The sequence below is a fragment of the Protopterus annectens genome, chromosome 7.part1 (genome assembly GCF_019279795.1).
Source record: "Protopterus annectens isolate FY-2018-M chromosome 7.part1, PAN1.0, whole genome shotgun sequence".
NCBI classification, from domain to species: Eukaryota; Metazoa; Chordata; order Ceratodontiformes; family Protopteridae; genus Protopterus; species Protopterus annectens.
This window is the reverse complement of record NC_056740.1, coordinates 537,350,966-537,374,990: the sequence shown is the minus strand read 5'-3', so window position 1 is coordinate 537,374,990 and position 24,025 is coordinate 537,350,966. Positions and strand designations below refer to the sequence as shown.

At 45.5% G+C, this 24,025-nt stretch overlaps 1 protein-coding gene across 5 annotated transcripts in view; it reads right to left on the bottom strand.

Annotated features, from left to right (window-relative positions):
• ZNF280D (zinc finger protein 280D) overlaps positions 1–24,025 on the bottom strand; it is a 3,097,091-nt gene that overhangs the window by 2,307,556 nt on the left and 765,510 nt on the right. The gene's annotated exons all lie outside the window — the stretch shown is intronic.

Below are 24,025 nucleotides of genomic sequence, written 5' to 3'. Positions count from 1 at the left end.
AGTTAGGGAAAAAGACGGGGAGATCAATAATTTGGTTTAGGTTTACTTGAGAGGAAACTTTGGGCAAAAAGGATGGATTAGTACGGAGGGATACCCTATCTTTGTGAAACACTAAGTAAGGAAGATGACTGCACAGAGCATGGAGTTCAGATACCCTTCTCGCTGAAGTTATAGCTACCAGAAAAAGTGTCTTCCAAGAAAGCAACTTCAGAGAACATGAAGCCGCCCGGTTCAAGGGTAAGGATTAAGGATGCCAGAACCAAGTTCAAATCCCATTGAGGCGGGGGATCTTTGATTGGAGGTTTGAGAAGAAATACGCCCCTTAAAAAGGCTTTACAGAGTTTGTGAGCCATGATGCTAGACTCCGAGACACCAACATGAAAATTAGATATGGCAGCCAACTGAACTCTAATGGTAGATGCAGATGATCCTAAATGAAAGAGTTCTGCTAGAAAATCTAGAATAGACTGGATAGGTGCAGTAAAGGGATCTATGTTTTTTGATGTTGCCCAAAAGGAGAAGCGTTTCCATTTGCTACTATAAATCTTCCGGGTACAAGATTTATGAGAGGCTATCAAGATATCTCGACCGAGCGAGATATTGAGGGAAGCCTGGCTAAGGTTGGAATCGGAGAAACCACGCTGTGAGGTTTAGAGAAAGCAGAGATTGGTGCAGCTGACCCGATTGGTGGGTTATCAGATCTGGTACTGGGTCCAGATGCCAAGGCTGCTCCAAAAGGTAACGATGAAGAAACGGAAACCATATCTGTCGAGGCCAGTAAGGGGCAATGAGGATCATTGTCACTCTCAAGGCGATGGCTTTCTGAATTAGTTGAGATATTAGTGGAAAGGGGGGAAAGGCATACAGAAGTCCCCGGGGCCAATCGTGGACTAGAGCATCTCTGGTGGGATGGCCTGGTAACGGGAAGAGAGTGAAGAAGTCGTGACACTTGCTGTTTTGGGGAGTAGCAAAAAGTTTGCAGCAAGGCTGGCCCCATCTTAGGAATACTTCTTCTAGAACTGATTTCTTTAGAGACCACTCATGGGGCATGAGAATTGCCCTGCTCAATTTGTCTGCAATAACGTTGGATTTCCCGGGAATGTGCGTTGCTATCAGAAAACGCTGAGAAGAGATCGCTCATTGCCAAAGTCTGAGTGCCTCTCGACATAAAGGGTATGATCTGGTTCCGCCTTGTTTGTTGATGTACCACACTACGGACATGTTGTCCGTTTGAATTGCAATAGTCCCAGTGGGAAGGCAGTCGTGAAGGGCTTGCAACGCTAAAAACACTGCTCTCATCTCTAAGACGTTTATGTGCAAGTGGCACTCGAAAGGTTGCCACGTGCCTTGGACTGTCCTGCCCTGATAATGCCCCCCCCACCCGATCAGGGAGGCATCTGTTGTCAATGTGGCGACTGGGGAGGGGGGAGAGTGAAGGGTCTTCCTCGGAGAAGTTGAGGTGATGTGATCCACCAAGACAGTTGATTCTTGCATGATTGAGTTATCAATATGGTATGGGACATCGGGAGCTGTTGAAAGGACCATTGAGTAAACAGCATCCATTGGAGGATCCTCATGTGAAAGCGAGCTAAGGGGAGAAGGGGAATAGCTGCTGCCATGAGTCCTAACACCTTCAAAACTAGTCTGGCTTTGACTTTGTTGCATTGTAAGAGAAGGGAAACTTGTTTTTGAATATCTGACACTCTCTGCTCTGTGAGTCTGGCTGAAAGATTGAGTGTGTTTAAGGTGGCGCCTATAAAGGTAATAGATTGACAAGGCGACAAGGCAGATTTTTCGAAATTTATCGAAATGCCTAGAGCTTGGCAAGATTGGATGGTGAAGTCCCTGGATAGAAGAAGCTGATATCTGGTGGTGACGGTAAAGAGCCAGTTGTCTAAATATGGAAACACCTGGAATCCTTGACATCTCAAGTGAGCCGCGACCACTGCCATGCATTTGGTAAACACACAGGGGGCTGTAGTGAGACCAAAGGGCAGGGCCCTGAACTGGTAGTCACTGGCTCCCAGCCTGAAGCGGAGATATCTCCTGGAGCGTCTGTTCATCTTGATGTGGTAGTACGCGTCCTGAAGATCTATCGAGCACATCCAATTGTCCTGACCCAAGAAGGGTAGAATGGACTGTAGCGTGACCATCCGGAATTTTGTTTTCCTGATATACTTGTTTAAGTAGCTGAGATCCAGTATGGGTCTCCAGTCCCCTGTTTTTTTTGGTACCAAAAAGAATTTGGAGTAGATTCCGGATCCTTGCTGGTCTGCTGGGACTGATTGGATAGCTCTTTTTGATAGCAGCTTTGAAATTTCTAATGCTGCTTGTTCCCTTAGACCGGGTGGAACATCTGGAAGGGATCTTTTGGGTTGGGATGGGATATGAATAAAGAGAATTTTGTAACCCTCGGATATGATCGACTGTACCCATTTGTCTTGAGTAAGGGAAAGCCAGGCTTTTGGGTACAGGGATAACCTTCCCCCGACTGCCTCCGAAGGTGGACAGCCGGGCAGCCCCTCAGGGATGCTGAAAGGGTTTATCAGAGAACATTTCTCTGCTACCCTGGTTTTGCGGACCTCCTCTGCCTCTAGGGCGGCGTCTATTATTATTCCCCCCTCTGCCTCTAAAGGGGAATCGACCTTGTGCGTCAGATGAGACTCCCTGGGATTGTTTATGAACCACATCTTTCCTCCCCTCTGACCTTTGGGATAGGGTCTAGAAGGGGTAGAAAAACGGACTCCTACGGCAGAGGGAGTCTTACCTTCTACCTCGCACCTGGTCAATGTATCCTTCACCTGTGGACCAAACAAGGATGATCCATCAAAGGGAGAATTGGTGGAGGACGCCTTGAAAGGGTCCGCAAAGTTGCACAGCCGCATCCAGGCGTGACGTCGTAAGGCAACACCTGTGCCTGCGGCTCTACTCGCCCCATCCGCAGCATATGAGACCAGCCGCATGGAGGAGTTAACGATGGAAATCAGGGTGGCCAACTGGGAGTTCATTGTGTCTTGGAACCCCTCAGCTGTAGGATCCTTTATCAGTTCACCCATATCCTTGAGTAAATCTCTCTGGAGACGAGTGAAGTGGCATAAGTAGTTCAGCGACTGCATTGAAAAGGTCGCTGATGAGAACATCCGCTTGCCGTACCTGTCCATGGTCCTAGATTCCTTATTAGGAGGATGGACAGGAACCGAAGGATCGGCTAACTCCTTCTTAGTGGCCGCAGCCACCACCATGGCATCAACAGGGACACCTTTGGATAAAAAATCTTTATCTCTAGGGGCAGTAATAAATTTAGATGGTCTCCTCGGGGTGGGTTCCACTAAATCAGGAGCCGTCCAAGCCTTCCTTGCCACCACTTCCATAAGGGGGTCAAAGGGAGGGGACACCCAGGAGGTAGAAGGGCGAGAGTCAAACGCCTCAAGATACACTGACTCATCCTCCGAAGGGTTAAGGGCTGGCCAATTCCCCCTCTGTTTCAGGATCTCAAGGATGTCAGCAAAGGAGACATCCTCAGAGGGGGATCGAGGGGAACCTTTAGATTCCTCTAAGTCAGTGTCAGAGGTGATAGACTCAGGGGAGTCAATGTTCTTCCTCTTGCACTGCCTCTTCCTAGGGGGATCTCCTGCCGGGTCAGGAGAGGCCTCGGAAGAGGAGGAAATTCCCAATGGGGAAACTTGAGGAGTTGGCTCTCTGCGGTCTAAGGCAAGGGGGTGAGTAGAAATCACCGCAGGCACTGTAGATGGAGGGGCTGAAGGAGCCGACTGTGGGGCAGACCCTGGTTCTAGCACACTCCGCATGACCTCGAAGGCACCCCTGTCAGGCAAGGCCAGAGGCCCCCGCTCCGAAGAGACAAGGACCTCCCCCGGCACCGACAGGGACGGCTCCGAAGCCGATGTCGGAGCCGAACTCACCAGCGCCGAAGCCCCGAGAGAGAGAGCGGGGTCGAACAAGGGTCCAATGCCACTCACCCCCTCGGAGCAGACGAGGGAAGCTCGGCACCGAGATCCCTCCAAGGAGGAGATCGGAGCAGACGACGGAGCCGAAAGGGAAGGTATCGGATCCGACGCACCGACAGTCATGGCTCCGACAAGCCCTGGCTCCGAACTCAAAGGAGTCGAAGGAGGAATGTATTGGGGAACGGAAATAGCCACTGACTGCTGAGTCGGGCTATGCAGCATTTGGGCCAGTGCCTCGGACTTGAGAAGTCTACTCACTACCCTTTGCAAATTGTGGTCAGATAGCCTGGAAGACCGTGAGGAATGAGTTTTATGGCTCCGTTCAGAAAGAAGAGGGGATCCTGGCGCCGAGTGCACGGAGCCGATAGAGGGGGATCTAGATCTCTTTCTAGACTGTGGCTCCGATAAGAGTATCGGAGCCAACGGAGTTTTATCAGCCTCGGCTCCAGCCGGAGCCGAGGTAACAGTATGAGGCTTGGAAACATCAGCTCCGGCCGGAGCCGATGTCGAAGCAGACTTAACCTTTTCAGAAGTAGACTCAGAAACCGGAGCCGACTGTTTGGAAGTTTTAGAAGGCTTCCCCGACACAGACTGAGTCGGGGGGCCTTCAGGCTTTAATAAGCCCCGCAAGATTAATTTATTCTTGCGTTCCTACAGGACTCTAGGGCTAAAACCATGACAAACAGCACAAGAGTCCTGCAGGTGCAAAGGTCCCAGGCAATACACACAAGAAGTGTGACAGTCTGTCAGAGACATTTTCTGACAGCACGAGTCACACTTCTTGAAGCCTGAGACCTTCGATTCCTTGGACATAATAAAGGGTCCAAGAAAAACACACACACACACACACACACACACACACACACACACACACACACACACACACACACACACACACACACACACACACACACACACACACACACACACACACACACACACACAGGCCTTAATTAAAAATAAAATACCAGTCGCACAAGAGGACTAGAAAGGGCCTAAGGCCTAAAACTAAAGTGGTAAAAAAAAAAAGAAGGAATTAAGGGCAACAAAGTTGTCAAACTAGGTAAAGGGGTATTTAAAACTAAGGTTTTAGTGAAAAAGGAGTACTAGGGGTCTAAGATAGAAGATTTTAGAATTAAATCTTTGACTAACCTGCCAGAGCCGGTAGAAAAGCACCTCGTCAGCTATAGCGGCAAACGAGATCTGAGTAGTTACCGCCTAGCATTGTGGGATATAGGGGAGCCTCGAGCCGGTGGAATTAGCTCTCGAGCTTTAGCATTGGCCGAGTTGGAGCCGAGGATCGGCTCCGAACCCATCCAGCAAGAATGAAGGCGAGATGGACAACTTAACATTAAGGGGGTTTGCCCCTCCTGCAAAAACATTACTGTCAGCGCTGTGCGGTATGGATCTGGTCAGTACGTCAAGCTGCAAAGGGGACAACAGACTTCAGAAGTCGAATTCAACTTCGTCTTAATTAAGTTGTCGATATTCCAACCTAATTAATATTCCAAGCATCGAACATGTAAACCGCATTTTTGAATGGTTTACATTCTGATGTTCGATGTTTTAATAGTAAACCTATTTATATATATATATATATATATATATATATATATATATATATATATATATGTGTGTGTGTGTGTGTGTGTGTGCGTTTATAAAAATATAAATATATAAACAGAGATAACTGTAACAGGGATAGAAAAAAGGTCAAAGTATCAAGAATGGTGCTAAGAAAGACAGAAACAGGAGAAAAAGAAACAAGACCTGACACCAGCGAAAACTAGAGGTCTATAATAGAAACTAGAATAAGGACTATAACCAAAACATTTTTAGAGAAATTGCACCAAAAAAGGAAATCTCTTACTGCTCGAGGTGGATCATCCATCTTACCACAATGGTGGCAAATGAGATCTGAGGAGTTGGGGATGGAATAGTGCATTAAGGGTACAGAGAGTAGCTCGAGTTATGGATTTGAAGTCTTGTATGTGCAGCACTCTCTGATCCAAGATCAGATCCGACCTAAACTCATTTGTGAGGAAGAATGAAAAGCACATCAGATTAACCATTACATTCAGCTCTACAGTAGTACAGGACAGAGGAAAACATTGCACCCTCCTTGCACATCTCCACATGCCTGGTCCTTATAGAGGCTGTGAAATCAGATTCATTTTGTTTTCACACTTTCAAACTACAGTCCTGTAAGATAATCTATGAATAAGCCTTCCAGTTTCCAATAACTCAGCTAAGTGACTTTGGAAAGTCATGTGAAAGGCCCTCAAAAACTAACATGTTATGAACAGGCTGCACAAAGCAAAAACCTCCTCACAGTCATAGGTTGGTACTAGGCTATTGGCCCTAGGGCCTATGCAAGCCTAGCCATAACAATTCCCTAATTATTTCTTCCCACACTATTTACTTTCCTGGACCCCTGTCTAGCAGGGTGACTGATGTGATCCCCGGGGTGAATTTCCTTTCTCCCATTCAATCAAGGTTCCTTTTGAAGAGGGCCAAAGAGGCGCTCTGCTTGACATGTATGGCCAGTCTGTTCCAGAGTCTGGGGAGTCTCTGGGTCAGGGACCTATCCCCTCCAGCATGTTTGGTTTATTGTGATGACAAGGTTTAGATCCCTGGAGCGTGTGGCTCTGAGGGATTGGGATTTTTTTTTTAAGTGCAGCATGTCCAACAGCTTGGGTTTGACATGGCCTTGTATGTTAAGCAGAGATCACCTCAGAATAGACGACATGCGACAGAGTATATCTGGAGTTTTTTAAGGCAGTCAGCATAGGGCATCTGCTTTAGGCCTGTGATTCTTTTAGTGAGTTATTTCTGCGGCCTTTCCAGTTGTTGCAGATGTCTTCAGAGGTACATACCAAATGGGGCATTGTACTCTACAATGGGTCTAATGAGGGATGAGTACAGTGGGACAATGACCTCCTTTTTTCGGGATGAAAAGCCCTTAGTGATGAGGTGTGCCACAAAGAAGGATTTCCTGACTGTTGTGGCGATGTGGTTATTGAAGGTGAGACCACTGTTCACCTGTGTCCCTAAGTCTCTTATCACACTTTCAGTGTTTAGTGTACTGCCACCTATGTGGTAATTCACAGGTACATGTTTTTTCCCCAAAGGGGATAACTATACATTTCTTTGCATTGAGCTTGAGCCGATGGCTCTGGCACCAAGCATCTGTTTCTGTAAGGCCCTTTTGTAGAGTATCCACATCATCTGCGAACTTTGTTAGCCAAAGTCCCTTAGTGTTGGCCTGTACTTCAGAGAGGTAGATGCCAAACAAGAGAGGTCCCAAGACTGAACCCTGAGCTACTCCACTTGTCACTTGTCTGGAGCTGGATTTGGAGTCAGCTACTTTTACAATGTGGGTTCTGTCAGTAAGCCAGCTGGCAACCCCCATAGAGTGACGTAGGGATTCATGTCCAGCTTAGTAAGTTTATCTATGTTCACCATTAAGTTGTCCATCTCGCCTTCATTCTTGCTGGATGGGTTCGGAGCCGATCCTCGGCTCCAACTCGGCCAATGCTAAAGCTCGAGAGCTAATTCCACCGGCTCGAGGCTCCCCTATATCCCACAATGCTAGTCATCCAATCAGATGACTCCAGGTGGAGGAAACTTTAAGGACAAAAGCAGACTTCACAGAGGACCACCAGTAGCTTTTGATAGCTGTAGCAGTCTACTACTGACCTAACACAGTTGTGAAAACAGATCATAGTAGAAGAGCTGCATGTCTTGTCAGATGACCATCACAATGAACTTATCTTCCTAATCCAAAATTCACATACCACTTCATAAACTAATTAGGGGATGTAAAATTTAAAAGGTCAAACATCAGGGTCAGGGCTGACAAACACAGAACTAACAGTGGAGGCATGGAAAGCAAATGCTACAATCCAACCATAGCACAGGTAATCCAAAACACAAGATGAAGATCTAAGGCAGAAGCAGTCTTCACCTGTTTCTGGGTTAAAGTCTAATACCCTACAAGGGCTCAAAGTCGGAATAATGGGCAGCTGAAAATTTCCATTGGAGCCTATGCAAATATTTACTGGGCAAGACACCTGGAGCCAACACTTGCTTCCACATAAATCAGGGAACCTGAATCTACCAGTACTAATTAAAGGGCCAGAACTTTGATAAAAAGTGTAGGAAAAATTGCTTTAACAGCAAGAAAAACCGCTTCCACTGAAGACACCAAAGTAAATATACTCCCCAGTCATCACCATCACTATCCCCTTTTTCCCAATTTTCTACATGAGGTCAGAGTGTCATGTCAACTGTCGCCATTTGTCTTGATTCAATGCTAGTCTCTTACCTTCTTCGACAGTCATGCTCAACTTCTCTTACATAATCCATTCATCTCTTTGCTGGATGCCCTCATTTCCTCTTGCCTTTTTCCTGTCTCCTCCAAATCCCTTCACCAGACTGTCTTCTGCTTTCCTGCACATGTGCCCAAACCACTAATTTGTTCTATTTGACCTTCTCTGTAAATGGTGCTACTTGGGCTTCTGCCCTGATGTTCTCATTTCTTCATCTGTCCCATAATGTGCATCCTACCACCAAGTCTCAGGCACGTCATCTCACACCTCTAGCCTGCTCAACTGTTCTGCCTTCAACTCTAGCCTCCTCAACTGTTGTGCCTTCACCTCTAGCCTCCTCAATTGTTGCCCCTTTACCTCTAGCCTCCTCAACTGTTGCGCCTTCACCTCTAGCCTCCTGAACTGTTGCGCCTTCACCTCTACCCTCCTCAACTGTTGCGCCTTCACCTCTACCCTCCTCAACTGTTGCCCCTTCACCTCTAGCCACCTCAACTGTTGCGCCTTCACCTCTAGCCTCCTCAACTGTTGCGCCTTCACCTCTAGCCTCCCCAACTGTTCTGCCTTCACCTCTAGCCTCCCCAACTGTTGTGCCTTTACCTCTAGCCTCCCCAACTGTTGTGCCTTTACCTCTAGCCTCCCCAACTGTTCTGCCTTCACCTCTAGCCTTCTCAACTGTTGTGCCCTCACCTCTAGCCTCCTCAACTGTTGCACCTTCACTTCTAGCCTCCTCAACTATTCTGCTTTCACCTCTAGCCTTTTCAACTGTTGCACCTTCACCTCTAGCCTCCTCAACTGTTCTGCCTGCACCTCTAGCCTCCCCAACTGTTGTGCCTTCACCTCTAGCCTCCTCAACTGTTGCGCCTTCACCTCTAGCCTCCCCAACTGTTCTGCCTTCACTGCGAAGGTTTCTGTACCATACAGCAGTACTGGTTGTATCACTGTTTTGTACACCTTACTTTTCAGCTTCTTTAGCATTCATCTGTCATACACTACCCCTGACACTGTGTCAGTTGGCTGTAGCCCCTTGAAGTGGCTTAACTTGTTCCCTTATTTTCCAGTCTATCTCTATTCTCATCTTATGATCCCCCCTATCTGCTGCCATTACAACTGTCTTATCTGTAACTCAGTTTCATCCTGTGTGACTTCAGTTTTGCATTCCATTTCCCTGTCCTTTGCTGAAGTTCTTGCTCAGAGTCTGCCTGTAATGCCACGTCATCTGCATACAGTAACTTTGCTGATTTGTCCTCTCCAACCTGTTTCTAATTTAATCCAACCCTGATGCACACCCACTCCAACTGGGAACCACTGGGAGGCTGAACACTGTCCATACGTGTGTCAGTAAGTCCTTGCATATAGCCTAATCTAATCCTACTAATGTTTCTGGGATTTCGAACCATCATAGGACTGCCCACATCAGCTTTCTTGGGACCTTGTCATAATGCTTTCTCTAGCCTATGAATGCCCAGCTGGACTTTCCTCACCTCTAGCTTCTTCTCAACTACCTGCTTCACTGCAAATATCAGGTCAGTTGTGCTACATCCTGATTTGAATCTGAACTGCTAATCTATCTTACTTTCTACTATTCTGCATATTCTATTATTAATCACTCTCTCCCAAACTTTCATGCAATGTGACAGGAATGTGATATCTCTGTACTGCCCATAGTTGTGAATTTCCCTTTTGTTCTTGAACACTGGAAGTAGTAGGATTATTCTGCAGTCATCTGGGATATACCTTTCTCTCCATACTGCAATGAGAACCCTCAGGAGCCAATTCTTCTTTAACTCACCAAACATCTTTATATCTGCCATGACCTCATCAGAAGCTGCTGCTTCCCTTGACTTCATTTTCCTTAGTGCTGTTCTTCTTTTAAGGTGGGCTCCTCTTCTTTCATCATAGGCTGTGTTTGGGGCAGTGCAGCTTCTGTGGGGTTTTCTTCATTCAGAAGATGTAGAAAATACTCGTTTCACCTGCCTTTAATGTTCTGTGGACGGATGAGCAGGTTGTTGCAGGCAGGTATTCATTATGAATGGTGTCTGATGACTATCTTTTTTACCTTCCTGCCTTTGCCTTTTAACCTGGGAGTTTCTTTGTGTCATCTATGGAGTCTCTTTCCACAAGCTGGTAGAGTTATTCTGATGTCATTTTCTTTGATGTTGCAACTGCTCTCTTAGCCGCTTTGCTAGGCCAAACAGTATTCCTTCTTAACCTCGTCTATCTCTTCCATGTCCCATTTTGTCCTGCATTCCTTTCTTTTGATGACTTCCTGGATTTATGAATTCCGCCACCAGCTTTCCTCAGGTACCTTATTTTCATACCAGACTCTGTTAACATATCTGTTTTATAGCCTTCACAAAGACAACACAGTTCTTGATCTCCACCTACTTACTCTTCTTCCCGAGGTGCTAGTGCCCAGAGTAATTTCTTGAACTTTTGTGCTTTCTCAAATCTCCCGTCAACTTCCAGGTCTTCAGCCTAGTCCCTGTAGATCTTACAGCCTTCTCTGACCACTGATTGCAGCTCATCATGGCAATCACTTGTTTACGCAGTGGGCTTATTTCACGGGGATGAATTTGCAATCACTGATTCCATCCCTGTGCGGAATCTACCTGAGCTACTTGTTGGCTACTCTTGTATGGGATCTTGTGACAGTTTCTCTTGCTATTTATAACCATCTAGCTATTTGCCAGACAGAAGTCTAGAACTGACTTCTCCTTTATTCTTGTTGCCCCACCCTTACGGACCCAGGCAATCCTCAAATTCTGTTCTGTCCCTCCCCATATGTGCATTCAGGTCCCCCACTATCAGCACCAATTCATATTGTCCTGCTTCATCTATCAGGTCCAGCAACTGTTACCTGAATGTACCTTTTTCTTCATTAACAGAATCCTGCTGTGGGGCATAGGCTCAAATTATGAATACTACCCTATCACTACACTGGAGTCTGACTGCCAAGAGACTGTCACTTATTCTAATGACATTCCTCACAGTCTTCAAAAGCCTCTCACTTACCACAATTCCTACACTCTTTCTAGTCTGTCCTTCCCCTAAGTAATAGACTCTGGATCTCAAGTCAAGCGGTTTGGCAGCATTGTCGTTCCATCTCGTCTCTTGGATACAGAGGATGTCCAGCCTCCCCCCTCATCATCATGTCATCTACTTCCTACATCCTGTCAATGAACCTACACTGAGGGTAGTAATCTTCAGCTCACGTTTGGCAGGTTGACTGGTTTTGCACCTGGTTTTCACTCAACAGATCTAATCCAAATAAATCAAGCTGGGCAAATGGAAACAAGCCAGCAGCTTACTGACTCAGATCTGCTGGACTTAATGGTGGGCATACACAGGTCCCTCCATCATTAGCTGTAGGTCAGAGTGGACCAGGTCGTCAACCCACTTATAACCAGCAAATACCCCTGCCCATTTTTTGGAGACAGTCAACATGACCACAACATCTAAAAACAATTTTTACACTGTCGTGTGGCTCTCAGTATGTGATTTGTATTCTCATACCTAGAAAATACTGCACACTACGGCTGATGCGCAAAACAGCTGGTCTAATTCAACTCCTTCCTCGAAAGTCACCATCTAGAGTATGTGTCGCTGCCCAAAACTCCACTCTTTGGTGAGTTTGCGGTGGAAACACTCGGCATGCTTTGTGGGAGGTGGTAGGAAACCCACAGAGACATGAGGAGAAAGTACAGTTTTGTACCTACCATAAATGTAGATGTTCGAGTGTTCACCCTGCTGCAGTCATCACACTTGGGTTATCCTGTCGTCAGGCGGTCCCGCAGTCGGCTGGATTTCCAAAGTCTTGGTCCGACGGTTGCTGTCGCTTCATCCCTGACGTCAGTGCGCCAGGGGTACATATATTGCAACCGACGCCATTTTCTTCAGTTTTTCTTGCCCCAGATGTCAGGTGCCCCCAAAAAGGTGATCCCAATCAGTACCAAAAAGTGAGAACAGTGAACAGACACAAAAAACCTTCAGCTATAAGCAAATACATCAGTAAGGCATAGCAGAGGTTTAGCCAGTAAATCAGAGGGGTTGGCAGGAGGGTAACCTGGACTGCAGCAGGGTGAACACTCGAACATCTACATTTATGGTAGGTACAAAACTGTACTATGTTCATCGTGTTACCCTGCTGCAGTCATCACACTTGGGTTGAGTCCCAAAGCTAAGGTAGGGTGGAGGCATTAGAGAAGGTTAGAGGAGTCAATGAGCCCCTGCAGGACTGCTGTGGCGAAACCTGCCCTGGACTTAGAGTAAAGAGGCAAGTGATAGTGTTTGGTGAAGGTGTGTACAGAACTCCAAGTAACAGCTTCTAAAATTTCCTTGGTAGGAACCCCCCCTGAGAAAGGCTGTAGAGGTAGCTGTAGCCCTGGTAGAGTGGGACCTAATGGTAGGAGGAACTGGTTTCCCATGATGGGTATAGCAGAATCGTATGCAATGGCCTATCCATTTAGAAATGGTTTGCTTGGAAATGGCCTTCCCTTGAGAAGCTGTAGCATAGGAAACAAAGAGCTGGTCAGTTTTTCTGAAAGCCTTAGTCTTATCCAAGTAATATCGAAGCTGCCTGTGAATGTCCAAGGAATGTAGGAGTCTCTCACCTTTGTTCTATGGATTGGGGAAGAAGGTGGGTAGATGGATGGTTTGATTTAAAGCTACGCTGGAAACCACCTTAGACATGAAGGAAGGATTAGTTCATAGAGAGACTCTGTCTTGATGAAAAATGAGGAAAGGTTCCACTGCCATAAGTGCCTGTAATTCTGAAACTCTCCTAGCAGACGTTATTGCCAGAAGCAAGGCAGTCTTCCAAGATAGGAACTGAAGGTCTGCAGAAAAAGCTGGTTCAAAAGGAGGTAATGTTAGCTTTTCTAGAACAAAGTTGAGGTCCCATGTAGGCGTAGGAGCTCTTCTAGGTGGTCTAATGTTTTTTGCCCCTCTGAGGAACTGCCTTAGGAGTGGATTTGAAAATAAAGGTGGATTTGTGTCATAGTGAGCTGAAATAGCTGAAGCATGGATTTTAATTGAGGAGAAGGAAAGTCCTTTATGTAACATCTCAGCTAAATACTGCAGAATGTGAGGCATATGAGGCTGAGTTGTATCTAGGCCTTTAGCTTGGTTCCAAGCAGAAAACCTTTTCCATTTGTCCGAGTAAGCCTTCCTGGTGCTTGGCCTCCTGGCTTCTAGAGTAACATCCAATACTGTTTGAGAAAGAGGAGCTGGTTGGCTACTTAATTGATTTGCCATGCCGCCAGGTTTAAGGTTTTGATCTGGCTGTGTAGAATCTGCTTGTCTTGCTGTGTGAGCAAATGAGGTATTTGAGGCAATATCCATGGTGGGCTGTGAGCCATATTCTTCAGTAGTGGGTACCAGTGCTGGCGTGGCCAGTCTGGGGCTATGAGAATCATTCGAGGTTTCTCCTTTTTGACCTTCAAAAGTACCTTTGTGAGAAGAGGTAATGAAGGAAAGGCATATGCTGTCAGGTAACTGAAGGAAAGAGCATCCACTTTCCATGCTTGTTGGTGGAATGTCCTTGTACAAAATTTTGTCAGATGGTAGTTTTGAGGACTGGCAAACAGGTCTATAATTTGGTAGGGCCCCATCTTTGAGTTATCACTGCAAATATTTGTGGGTCTAGCTTCCACTCGTGGGGATCTTTGATGTTTCTGCTTAGGTAGTCTGCCAACGTGTTTTTCTGTCCTGGCAGGAAGTGAGCTTGTAACTGGAATTGGTAGGTCAGAGCTGTGTTCCATAAGATTATTGCTTGCCTGTAAAGAGGGTAGGAATGTGTGCCCCCTTGTTTATGTACCACATTACTGTGGTGTTGTCCGTCTTTATTGCCAGTTGTCCAGGCTGTAGTAGATCCTTGAAGGCTGTCAGAGCTTTCTGTACAGCAAGCATCTCTTTTTGGTTTATGTGCAGTTTTCTTTGTTCTGCAGTCCATAGGCCTTGAATGCATTTCCCTGCCATGTGAGCCCCCCAGGCGTAGTCTGAAGTATCTGTTGTGATAGTTTGCCTCGGTGGGGGCAAGGTGAAAGGCTGACCCTTGTTGAGGTAATATGCCTGTGCCCACCAGAGAAATTCCTGTTGAAGGCAGGGAATGAGAGATATCACTGTGTCTAAGCTGTGGCTGTGTTGAGACCATACGCTTTTTAGGTACCATTGTAATTTCCTCATATGCAGTTTTGCAAATGGTATTATCAGAATGCAAGATGCCATGAAACCCAAAGCCTGCAGAATTTTTCTTGCAGTTAATTGGGTCTTTGTTGCCATTGTCTTGAAGTATTGAGTCAGTTGTAATTGCTTGTCTGGTGTAAGATAAGCCTTCTGGGCCGTTGTGTCCAAGCTGGCACCCAGGAATGTCATTTTTTGTGAGGGTACTAGTTTTGATTTCTGTTCGTTTACTGTGTACCCCAGGCAATTTAGTAGATGTTTCACAAAAGCCAGATGCTGTATGAGAATGTCTTTTCTTTCTGCTTGGATGAGGCAGTCGTCCAGGTATGGATATATTTGAATTCCTCTTTGTCTGCAGTATGCAATTACTGGTGCCAGGCATTTTGTGAATACTCTGGGGGCAGTAGATAAGCCAAAGGGCAGTGCAGAGAATTGATAATGGGTTGAACCTGCAATGAAACGGAGGTATCTTCTGCAACTTTGTCTAATAGGAACATGGAGGTATGCCTCCTTGAGGTCCAACGTTACCAGCCATGCTTCCTTGCCCAACATGGGAAGTAGCTGCTGTAGAGTTAGCATCTTGAATTTGGGAACTTGTAAGTAAGTGTTTAAAATTGAAAGGTCCAGAATTGGTCTCCAAGCATTTTCCTTCCTGGGTACCAGGAATAGTCTTGAGTAAAATCCTTGGCCTTGCTCTTGGGTTGGTACCCTTTGAATGGCTCTCATGGCCATGAGAGCTGTAATTTGCTTTTGAGCCTCTGCCCTTTGATTTTGTGGCAGGTTTGGCATTCCTCTTTTTATTGGCAAAGTGTGAAAGTGGAATCTGTATCCTCATAAAATTATGTCCAGGACCCATTTTTCCTTTGTGACCATGTGCCAGTTGTCTACAAATAATGCTAGTTTTCCCCCCAGGGGGGCTGACAAAAGAGCTTTGTTTGGCCAGTTGAGGTGCAAGTCATTGAGTTTGCCTTCTGGTGGCTTGAGACCTGTCTTCTCCTCCCTTCTGGGTTGGAGTGGTCCATTGGCAAGGTTTATACTGAGCTTGTGGTTGTCCTCTGCCCCTTGGGCGCCTGTATTTACCCCTCTGAGGCCTGTCAGTGGTTGGAAAGGACCAATTTTTGGTTGGCCAGTTTCTGCTGAAGCGAGGGGGTTGTACCTGTAGGAAATCTTTGACTGCCTGCATTGATTTTGCCTTATCCTCCATTTTCTTTAAAACTTCTTCTGCTTTAACACCAAAAAGAACATCCTGCTGCAAGGGAGAATCTAGTAGTTTTGCTTTAACATGTTCAGGCAGACTCTGCTCCTTTAGCCAGGCATGCCTACGTATAACTGATCCAGTGACCGCTGCTCTGCAGGAGGCCTCCAAGGAATCAAACCCACATTGTAAGGTATGTTTGCCCACCTGCTCGGTGGCGTGCAACAAATCCTGTACTTCTTTCAATTCAGATTGTTGAGGAAGGGTTGTTATCTTTTGTTTTAACTGAGAGATCAGAAATTGCTGATACTTAAGCATATGAAATTGACAGTTTAGAGCTCTCATAGCTAAAGTGGCTGAGGTGTAAACTTTTTCCCCCATCTGTCTAGTGCTCTTGAATCCCTCTCAGAAGGAACTGGATTTTTAGCCATGGAAGCCTTAGCCCCCTTGGGACCCTGGGAGATAGTCTCTGGGTCAGCTACTGGGCTTTTGTAAAGGAATTTATGGGAATCAGGTACTCTGTAATATCTGTCAGGCTTGGCCGGGGCAGGAGGCAGAGAGTCAGGGTTGAAACTGGATTCTAAATAAACATCATCCACAATGTCCAGAACAGGAGGGATGGCTAGAGGTCTGTGTTGGGGGAGTAAAAGAAACTCTGAGCCTTTTCTTGGAATCAGAGTAATCCTGGCCTTCCCAGTGAAAATGCTCCCTAATGGTGTGTAAAGTTTCCCCAAAAGAGTAATCTTCTGGAGGGAAAGCTGAGGGAATAGAGTCCTCAGCATCAGAATCTTCATAAGGAGAGAAGGAATAGTCTTGGTCTTCAGAGGAATCCGAAGAAATAGACAGTTGTTCAGAGGAAGCAGATTCTTCCTCTTGTCCAGGCCTTTTGTCAGGAGGGGGCTGGGAACCCCTGATAAGAATAATCAGATCTTCAGCCATCTTAAGCATCTGTTTCTTAGGCATAGGGCCTAGAACAGGAGACTGAAGTGAAGCTTTTTTCGATTTGGAAGGAGTCTTCGATTTAGAAAACTCTTTGACTGTAAGAGTCGTAACTCCTTCATAAAGGGAAGGCGTTTCAGAAGAAACTGCATCCTTGGAAGGTAAGTCGTCGGTAGGGCTTGAAGTAAAAGGCTGCGTCGGCCTAGTACATTCCGTCAAAATATCCGTAGCGGTCTCGGGTTCCTCAACAGCGGTAGTCGGAGGCTGCGTCGGGGCCTCTCAGATAACCGAAGAACTGGTGACCGGATCAACCGAGGCCTTGGAATCAGGCTTAGGCCTGGGCTGACGATCCTTATCCCTGCGCATTTTGTGCACGCCGGTAGTCGGTAGCTCCGACGGCATGCTATAATTAAATTTTCTGCCAAAAAAAGTGTTGTGTGAAATCAAATCGTCTTTTAATAGTGCGTTTATTAAATCTAGCACAAAAATGACAAGAAGTGACGTCGTGATCAGGGCCTAGGCAGGGTATACAGTAAGAATGAAAATCCTTATGAGGTATTTGCTTCCCACAAGAAATACAATTGTTAACTTTTTCTGACATCGGTCTGAGGCAAGAAAAGTTTCCCCAACGGGGTACTTAGCTTTATAGAAGACTTCGGTCTGAAACTCGAATTCGAAAATCTCAGGAGTCGGCCGACTGGCACTTGCGAACTGCTTCTGCTTCGGGCACTGCATGGCAAGAAAGACTGAAGAAAATGGCGTCGGTTGCAATATATGTACACCTGGCGCACTGACGTCAGGGATGAAGCGACAGCAACCGACGTCGGACCAAGACTTTGGAAATCCGGCCGACTGCGGGACCGCCTGACGACAGGATAACCCAAGTGTGATGACTGCAGCAGGGTAACACGATGAACATCATGCAAACTCCATACAAGCACTGGCTGGAGGGTCAAGATCGAATCTTGTACCTTGTGTATGGCAGGCAAAAACCTTAACCATTTTCCCAACAGATGAACCCACAGTTATTATTCTAAAATGGGATAAGAAATCTAACTACTACTCTTTACTCTGGGTGTATGTTCAGAGACGAGGTAATCTGCAGAGCCCTTCATAACAGCAGGCTTCTGGAACAATCAGGTAATTAAAAATAAGATCTTCTACTTCTAGTGCCTTGCAGCAATGGAGAGTGACAATGAAAATGGGAACCTTGGTACTACAGTTATACAACAGGTACTGATTAAGCAGATGCCTACCATATACGCACATACATTTACACACGAACACACACATTCTGGCTAGATAACACAAAGAAAAAAAAACAATGCTTAAAGGTGAGAATGCTAAAATGGACTTCTGACAGTAGAATGCGATCTCATGTAAATGAATGCAGGACTGCAAAGGAAAGACAGGTGTTAATGACCTCCGTAGTTACAGATGCATGCACAGCAGATTCAGTGTTGTACTCTCAGGACAAAACAAAAATTTGAAAGAGCTCCAAGAAGATACAGGTAAAGTACAGTTGTGTAAGAACTTCTTAACAGTAGATTTACTACTGATCATTTTTGCAGTACTCCAATACTAATGGGTTAGTTTACTGAAGTAACCTGATGCTTAACTGGCATACCAAAGCCAAAAACATTTCATACACTTGTACATCTAGTGTAAGACCCAAGCCCATGGGTTTAGGGGTACATAAGCGGACATAAGAGTACAAGATCCTCAGACTAAAGTCAGGAGACCCTGGAAATGCCAAAGTAAGGAGAGCAAAGAAAAAAAGTAGGCTAAAGGGAGGGGAAAAGGAACTGTTCCTCACTCAATACGCAGGGTGCACAATGATTAAGTACAAACAGCAAGCAGGAAATAGGAAGGGCTACAAATACAGCATTAGTGATCAGTAAGACATCTACTGTTATGTCAACTTCTTATACAACTGTACTATGTTCTTCGTTAGTTCACTGCTGCTTTATTTAAAAACTAATGGGTGAGTCCCAAAGTTTGGAAGCTAGATAGGGTAAGAGGACCAGTGATATGACAGCTGTCTACCAATCTCAAATTACAGATCTGGCAAAGTCCTTGACCTAGAAAAAGCATCTACTCTGTAGTGTTTTTGTGAAGGTGTCTACACAGGACCAGGAGGCCAGTTCCAGAAAGGCTCTAAAGTGAACACCCCTGAGGAAGGCACCAGAGGAGGATATTTCTCAGTTGGGAGGGAGCTTTCAAAGTGGCAGACAAAGACTTCCTTGATAGGAATAACAAAAGGAGATGGGATTTACAGATCAAAATGGAAACTGGATGCTGTAAGACCAGACTGCCCAACTTTTCTTCCTGGAAAGAAGCAAAATGATGGTTCATTTGCTTAATGTCTGTAGTCTTACCAAACTAGAGTCTTCACTATCTGTGCACATCCAGGTAGTGCAGAAGCCTCTCACCTCTGTTCTATGGCTTTGGAAAGTAGGTAGGTAAATGAACAGCCTGACTTGAGATAATTAATTGACCACCATAGGGATGAAAGAAAGTACAGTTGTGCACACTTACCATAAAAGTAGATGTTCGAGTGTATTCACTGTTGCAGTCATTACATTTGGGCAATCTGCTGGCAGGTTGCCCTCAGTCGGCCTGAATAACAAAGTCTTGGGTCCTGCATCAGTTGCTGTCCCCTCTTCCATGACGTCAGGTCATCAGGGGTAGAAAACATGCAGCAGACGCCATTTTATTCAGTTTTTCTTGCCCCAGATGTCAGGTGCCCCCAAGTGGGGAGCAGAAAAATATATATAAGTAAACAGTAAATATATAAATACACTTTTATAAACATAAACTTTACCTTCAACTACAAGCAAATACACCACAAAGGCGTTTAAGTATAGTGAAGGAAAGAAAAGGAATAGAAAGGGGGATGGCGGGTGGGTAACCCGGACTGCAACAGTGAATACACTCGAACATCTACATTTACGGTAAGTGTACACAAGTGTACTATGTTCTTCGTGTTTCACTGTTGCAGTCATTACATTTGGGTAAAATCCCAAAGCTATGGATGGGAGGATGGAACTAAACAGCATTAGGAGCGGCTATAAGGCCCTGCAGGATTGCAGTGGCAAAGCCTGCCCTGGATTTGGAGAAGAGAGGTAAATGATAATGCTTTGTGAGGGTATGAACAAAGCTCCAAGTAGCAGCTTCTAGAATGTCTTTGGTTGGAACCCCTCTGAGAAAAACTGCTGAAGTAGAGGCAGCCCTGGTGGAATGTGATCTGATCCCCTTGGACACCGGTTCACATGGTGCAAATAGCAGAAACGAATGCAGTGGCTTATCCATTTAGAAATTGTCTGCTTTGATATAGCCTTCCCCTCTGTCCCTGCAGCAAATGCTACCAGTAGTTACTCAGACTTTCTTAGAGATTTGGTCCTATTTAGGTAGAATCTTAGTTGTCTGTGTACATCCAATGAATGCAAAATCCACTCCCCCCTGTTCTGCGTATTTGGGTAAAATATTGGCAGGTGAATGGTCTGGTTAAGAGACACACTGGATACCACCTTAGGCATAAAAGAAGGATTGGTCCTGAGGGACACCCTGTCCGGGTAAAATATAATAAAACGCTCTACTGCCATGAGAGCCTGTAGTTCTGAAACCCTTCTTGCTGGTGTGACTGCCAAAAGAAAAACTGTTTTCCAAGATAAAAATGTTATATCCACAGTAGTTGCTGGTTCAAAAGGAGGCAGGGTGAGTTTTTCCAGCACAAAATTGAGGTCCCATGCAGGAGTTGGTGCTCTTCTGGGAGGCCTTAAATTTTTGGCCCCTCTAAGATACTGTTTAAGCAGAGGATGAGAAAAGAGGGGAGGCTCTGTGTTGTAATGAGCCGAGATGGCAGATGCATAGATTTTTACTGAAGAAAAAGATAGGCCCTTCTCAAGCATCTCAGTCAAATATTGTAAAATCTGAGTAATACTGGGCTTTGCTGTGTCTATTCCTTGTGCTTGGTTCCAAGCACGGAATCTCTTCCATTTATCAGCATAAGATTTTCTAGTACTAGGCCTTCTGGCTTCCAAAATGACATCCATCACAGATTTACTGAGAGGTGTTTGAATAATTAGTTGATTAGCCATGCTGCAAGATTCAGAGTTTGGAGTAGAGTGTGCAGAATTTGATAGTTCTGCTGAGACAGTAGATGAGGTATTTGAGGCAAGTACCATGGAGAAGAAGGTGAGACATATTCCTTAGAAGCGGGTACCAGTGCTGGTGGGGCCAGTCCGGAGCAATTAGGATAATTTTTGTTTTTTCCTGCCTGACATTCAGTAAGACCTTGGAGAGAAGAGGCAGAGGGGGAAAGGTAAAGACTGATAGGTTTTTCCAACTGAAGTATAGAGCATCCACTTTCCATGCTTTTTTGTGATGAGTTCTTGTGCAGAATTTGTCCAACTGATAATTTTGGGGAGAGGCAAATAGATCTATGTCTGAGCTCCCCCATTTCTGTGTTAACATGCTGAAGATTTGTGGATCCAGTTCCCATTAGTGTGGGTCCATAAGATGTCTGCTTAGGTTGTCTGCCAGAGTATTTTGCTTTCCTGGCAGGAATTGAGCTTGAAGATGTATTTGGTAAGTCAAGGCTGTGTTCCACAAAGCCATGGCTAGTCTGCAAAGGGGGTAGGAATGTGTACCCCACTGCTTTTTATGTACCACATAACTGTGGTGTTGTCCGTCTATCAGTAGTTGTCCTGGATGAATTAAGTCCTTGAAGGCTGTCAGAGCATTTTGAACAGCTAGCATCTCTTTCTGGTTGATATGTAGATGCATTTAGTTCGGGCTCCATTTGCCCTGAATGCATCTCCCTGCCGGGTGGACCTCCCAAGCATAATCTGATGAGTCTGTAGTTAGGGTTTGGGAGGCAAGGGGTAGAGTGAATGACAGTCCCTTGTTTTGGAGACATGTCTCTGCCCACCAAAGGAACTCTTGTTGTAGGCAGGGAATCAGAGGAATCATTGTTTCCAGGCTGTGAAAATGTTGACTCCATAAACTTTTTATGCACCACTGAAGTTTCCTCATATGCAGTCTCGCATATGGAATTAGTAGAATACAGGATGCCATGAAACCCAAAGCCTGCAGAATGTGTCTTGCAGATAACTGGGTTTTTGTTGCCAGTTGTTTGAAGTATGTTGTCAGTTGCCTTTGTTTGTCTGGCATGAGGTAAGCGATCTGGGCAGTTATATTCAAGCTTGCACCCAGGAATGCAATAATTTGTGAGGGTACTAGTTGTGATTTCTTTTCATTTATGGTGTACCCTAGGCATGCTAGAAGCCTTTTTACAAATGCCAGATGTTGAAGAAGAGTGTCCTTGTCCTCTGCTTGAATGAGACAATCGTCCAGATAAGGATAAATTTGAATACTTATTTGTCTGCAGAATGCAATTACTGGAGCCAGGCACTTTGTAAAGACCCTGGGTGCAGTAGATAAGCCAAAGGGCAGTGCAGAGAATTGGTAATGCAAAAAACCTGCTTTGAAGCGGAGGTATCTTCTGCAGGATTCCCTTATTGGGATATGCAGGTATGCCTCTTTTAAGTCTAGAGTTACTAACCAAGCATTCCTGCCTAGCATAGGCAGTAGCTGTTGTAAAGTCAGCATTTTGAATTTTGGAATGTCCAGGAACGTGTTCAAAATCAATAAGTCCAGTATTGGGCACCATGAATTGTCTTTTCTGGGTACCAGGAAAAGTCTTGAATAAAAACCTTGTCCTTTTTCCTTTTCTGGTACCGGTTGAATAGCCCCCATATCCATGAGGGACCTGACTTGTTTCTGGGCCTCTGCCCACTGGTTTTGTGGCAGATCTAGCCATCCGTTTGGAACTGGCAAAGTATGGAAATGAAATCTGTACCCCTGGGATACTATGTTTAATACCCACTTGTCCTGGGTAATTAACTGCCAGTTTTGAGCATGAAGTGCTAGTTTTCCCCCGAAGGGGGCTGCCAAAAGATAAGTGCTTGGTGATGGTAGAGGGAAGTCATTGAGACTGCTTACTGTAGGGTTGTGCTTTGTTTCCTCCAGATTTGGAGGTGGAGGCACCCTACTGCTTTGACCTGTAAGAACCCTGTGATTGGTATCGGGAGCCATTTGAGCGTCTGGATTTGCCCTGAGTGGCTCTGTTGGACACAGGAAAGGACCAATTTTTAGTAGGCCAGTGCCTACTGAACCTGGGTGGCTGCACTTGCAAGAAATCTTTTACAGTCTGCATAGATTTAGCTTTGTCTTCCATTTTCTTTAAAACCTCTTCTGCCTTAATACCAGAGTATCATGCTGCAAAGAGGCATCCAACAATTTAGCTTTAACATGATCAGACAGATTTTGCTCCTTGAGCCAGGCATGCCTTCTAATCACAGATCCAGTAACGGCAGCCCTACAAGAGACCTCCAAGGAATCAAAACCACATTGCAAAGTATGCTTTCCAACATGTTCGGCTGAATACAATTCCTGTAACTCTATTTTCCACACAATCAGAAATCAACATTGTTTTCCGTTTCAGTAAGCCCATAATATGCTAATATTTAACCATACAAAACTGGCAGTTTAAAGCTCTGATTGCCAAGGTTGCAAAAGTATAAACCTTCTTACCCCATCTATCCAGCACCCTGGAATCTCTATCAGAAGGGGTAGGATTTTTGGCTGTAGAGGCCTTTACACCTTTGGGACCCTGAGAAATAGTTTCAGGGTCAAGAGCAGGATTTTTGAAAATAAATTTGTGGGAGTCAGGAACACTGTAATATCTGTCTGGCTTACTAGGAGCCGGAGGCAGGCAATCAGGAGCCATGCTTAATTCCAAGAACACATCATCAACAATGTCTAGTACAGGAGGTATTGCCAAAGGCCTATGCTGAGGAAGGAGGAAATCCCCAAGCCTCTTTTTTGATTCAGAGAAATCCTGACTCTCCCAGTGAAAATGTTCCCTTAAAGTACGTAAAGTCTCTCCAAAAGAGTAATCATCTGCAGGAGATGCAGATGGGATGAATTCCTCTGCATCAGAATCCTTATAGGGTGGAACAGAAAATTCCTGATCAGAAGAGGAATCAGAAGAAATGGAAACCTGATCTGAAGATTCATAATCAGTGCCTTACCTAGGCCTCTTGGGGGGTGGGGGGGTGGGGGTGGGGTTGGGAACCCCTGATCAAGGTAATTAAATCCTCAGCCATTTTGATAATTGTTTTTTAGGGATAGGGGCCTGAGCACGTGGCTCATGCGTTGGTTTTTTAGACATAGAAGTTGTTTTTGACCTTGTTTTTGTTGCTGGCGTCGGTTTAATATAAAAATGTTGAGGCCTGAAAACACCCTCAGAAGCTCAGCGGCTCCGGACCCATCCAAGGGAGAGACATCCGCAGGTTCAATACTCTGAGAATCTCGCAGCATACCAGACTCCGAATGGGTCTAGGTAGAGG